We start from the raw sequence: 4361 nt of genomic DNA, 5'->3' as shown, positions 1-4361 counted from the left end.
ATAAAGTCCACCCAATAGAAAAATGACACATGGCATCTCATTAAATGCAATTCAATCCTTTCTTTTCTCTCTCACATCAATCACCTCACACTCCTTTACTTATCCATTAACACCCGATAAATTTTACACAGTATCCGAAACGTAACCGTATTGGCCGAATTCCTTCCGAATTTTCACACTAGCGGGTCCCACGTCCGATATACGCTCTTTATTTCTCAAAAACTCTCCAATACTAGAAAAATCATTTGAAAATGATATTTGCTCATAAACTTTATCTGGGGAATTTTTTCTAATCAAGAAAATGTAGAAAAGCGGGCGTTAAACAAATAAACCCTAGAAAAGTAGAAAATTTCCGGGTTCTCAAACTCATTTTTTTCGGGGCGTCACAATCTCCCCTCCTTAAAAGAATGTCTTCCTCGACATTCCCTCTTGTACCAATCAAGTCAAGACATCCCGCAAAAATCTCTCAAGAGTCAAATCAAACCCACAGTCCGGCATCCTAAACTTCAAGCCTAGGATACAATACAGAGATCTGAAGCCTAAGCTCTGATACCAACTGTGACGACCCCATTTTCCCCTAAGGCGAACCAGAGGGGTCAACGGGCCGCCTGCCCAGCTCTCGCCGGGACTCAGTCGATCACTACAGTCCTCAAACAAATACAAGATAAAATCTCCAATATAAATCAAATATTCCAACATTTACATATCAAAAGCGAAGCGTCCACGCTTCCGCAGCGCCACTCTGATCCTTGATCACAATTATGATACATGAGGAAGTCCAAAACTTGACTATTACACATCCAATCAATTCTAAACGTTCAATACAATCCCAATATGAATGATTACACAAAAGGAAATCCAAGTTCAATCCATACATGAAATAATCCATGAATAAACGCTACAAGCCCTTCCTTCGCCTTGAGCCCTGTGGAGGGGAATAAAACATTTTTGGGGTGAGCTAGAAGCTCAGCGAGTAACCAGTAAAATCAGTTATCAAATCAATTTCACAATCGTTCATTTCAATGATGTCATAGATCAATGATGTCATAAATCAATGATGGAGTATCAATAATTCAAGAAACATTTACAATGGAAAGCGATAGTAACATTCATGAAAGGATACGTTCGTTCTCCTGACATTTCATTTCATTCTTTTCATTTCATTCGTGCATTCATTCACCCCGTCCCTGGCTTTTGGCCAGGCTCCACCAACCTACAAGGTAATACTCGAGTATACCGAAACGTTCACCCAAGTTCCTAGTCGCCCGACCGAGTCCGCTTCTGGCTCGAGACGACCGGTAACAAGGGGCAATGGCCAGTTCAGCCCAGAAGGCTTACATTCATGCGCAAGTAGCATTTAATCATTACTCATTGAAAATTTCATATTTATTTAGGTCGAGTGCGATAAAGTACACACTCGCCTAGAAAACTCGTTTTAACAATCATTGAAAGCAAAATCAATAATAACAAGACACTAATATGCAAGCACGCATGATATGTAAGAAAACAGTTCCAAAAGTAACTTTGAAAACAGTTCAAAAGTAGATAATGCAGGAAAGCGGTTCAAAAGTAAATTTGGAAACAGTTTGAGGTCACTCACCTCCATGACTCAGAAATCATCCATCAAATATCATTGCCTTGCTCAAATCCAAGCCTTAGATCACAAACGCAAAGCAACCAAGTCCTTTAAAAGTTCGGACAGCACTTCCCCTGAATTTCCTTACTTTTCCCAGCCATCACGGCTTCATTATATCCTCAGCCAGTCCCAAAGGTACACACACAACAACAAGTTCATCCAATAGCCATTCAGCAAGCTCCAAGTAGTACAAAGACAAGTCCAGCTAGGGAAGAGTCCGGAAATGAAGGTTTAGCTCAAACCAGAAAAACAGTTTTGGACGTCACTTTGCGGTAATGGCACAACTTGCACTACGATTATCGGATTAGGGTGTAAGACCCACCATTTCGAAGCTAAGAACCAGGGATACAACAATGTAGAAGGTCACTCAGTCCAAATCCCAGCACAACTAAGTCAAAAATGCAGAATACCAAACCAGAACCGTAATTGTAGGTTCCCAAATCGCACTATGCTGTAATTCGTCTATCTCAGTCTATACAGGTCCAAATGCCGAAATTCCAAAGGCATATGATAGATAAGACATCCAGCTACATTTCATCAGAAAACACCAACATCCAAATCCAAAGCAATTCCAGTCAAAACAGACAATTACAATCGCAGTTCGTACATTCTGATCACCCAGAACAGCAACAGTAAAAATGACATAACTCACTCTACGCTACTCCAAATTCCCTGAAATTTTGTAGGCACTTCAAACTCATCAATACCTAAAACTTTCATGTTTTGACCAAAGACCAATTCGGCCTCTATCTATGACCTAAAATTTCGGACAGAATGAAGAACCAAGAACCCTAATTTTCCAGAATTCCTTCCAAATCCAAAATTGATTGCAATTACCAATCATTTACATCCACTAGAGTCATAACCCCTTATTACCAACCATCATAAACAACCACAATATCAAGATCACATTAAACCAGAAAATTCCTCAAAAAAATAAAAACTTCACCATATCATCCATAAGCAAGCAATAAACCACAATTTCCAACTCTATAGCCACCATTAGGCATAAATTCAACATCATTAGATATAGGAGGGTGTTCATATACCACTTACCAAGTAATCAAGAGAGAGGAAGATGTTGGACACCTTAAGTCTTCAAACAAACTTCACTAAACTACTTACTAGCACCCAAGGGAGGAATTTTATGGAGTAGAATCTAAGTTATGTGGTTGGTTTTGGAAGATTGAGTGAAATGGAAACTAGAAAGTTGAAGAATTTCTTTCTTCTTTGCTCAAGGAAGAATCGGCCATCAAGGGGTGAAAAATGGTAAGTTTTTTGTGAATTTTGAAGATATTTAATCCATAAGTCAAAAGGTCAAAACCATGAATAGTAAATCATAAAGTCCACCCAATAGAAAAATGACACATGGCATCTCATTAAATGCAATTCAATCCTTTCTTTTCTCTCTCACATCAATCACCTCACACTCCTTTACTTATCCATTAACACCCGATAAATTTTACACAGTATCCGAAACGTAACCGTATTGGCCGAATTCCTTCCGAATTTTCACACTAGCGGGTCCCACGTCCGATATACGCTCTTTATTTCTCAAAAACTCTCCAATACTAGAAAAATCATTTGAAAACGATATTTGCTCATAAACTTTATCTGGGGAATTTTTTCTACTCAAGAAAATGTAGAAAAGCGGGCGTTAAACAAATAAACCCTAGAAAAGTAGAAAATTTCCGGGTTCTCAAACTCATTTTTTTCGGGGCGTCACATGGTCAAGTGGTGTGTTCAATCGGTAGTGAATGATACCCGTCGGTTCAAGCCGAATTTCCCTAAATCGCGTGTACTAGGATTTTAACTTATGATTCACTAACTTATTATTATCACATCCAATCACACACTTAATATCATTTAAAACTCACTCTTAATCGCTATTTAATACACACTCTGTACTAAATAGTTACACTTCCAAAAGACGTAAAAACCCTAATTTATGCTAACAAGATAACAAACAGAAAAATCTTTGATTCTATGTTTGTTTGCACTTATTGTGGGGTGAATGAGTAGTAAGGCTATTAGAAAGGGATAGATTCCAAATAAAAAGGGATTTCAAGAAAAATATAGGGGATTTTACAAGTCCTCACAACACTTATCGGATTGAAATGAATCTTATGGTGTTTCGAAACTAAAACATAGGCCTACATTTATTATGAAAACTTTCAAAACCAAATCATGCATTTTCATGGTCAAAAATTAAAATCTCAGAGAAAACAGAAAACTGTTGGTTAAACAGGGCATTTGGGCAGTCAGGGGTATTTTAGGCATTTCATACGTTATAGTGCTCCAATTGAGCTGAAATGTTCTGGGTAGAAAATTAACTCAAATCCCAACAACCTTCATGTTTTGAGAAAGAACTGATTTGGCCTTTATCATGGACGAATATGCAGTTCAAGTGGTGAGTGCAAATCTGGAATAAAGCTGGCAGCAAAGAAATAATTGGGAAACAAGAGATGTCTTCAACAAAACCTAACTTCCATGGCTCAAATCCAACTTTCAAACCAACAACCAAGCTATAATCCACAAGAATACAATCAGACAAGTAAGAATCCTCAAATCCTCTACCTAAAAGTTCACCACAAGGCCACTACCTAAGATATAAAGCAAGAAACAAGGGTTTTCCTCAGGTCCTCTAGCTTAGGTTTTGGTTAGGGTTTCCAAATCCAAGCAACAACCACTAACCATTACTAATCTTTGAAAAATTAAAGATCAA

Source organism: Coffea eugenioides, chromosome 4 (genome assembly GCF_003713205.1).
Source record: "Coffea eugenioides isolate CCC68of chromosome 4, Ceug_1.0, whole genome shotgun sequence".
Classification (NCBI taxonomy): Eukaryota; Viridiplantae; Streptophyta; class Magnoliopsida; order Gentianales; family Rubiaceae; genus Coffea; species Coffea eugenioides.
The sequence above is the reverse complement of the archived record's forward strand: the minus strand, read 5'-3'. Positions refer to the sequence as shown.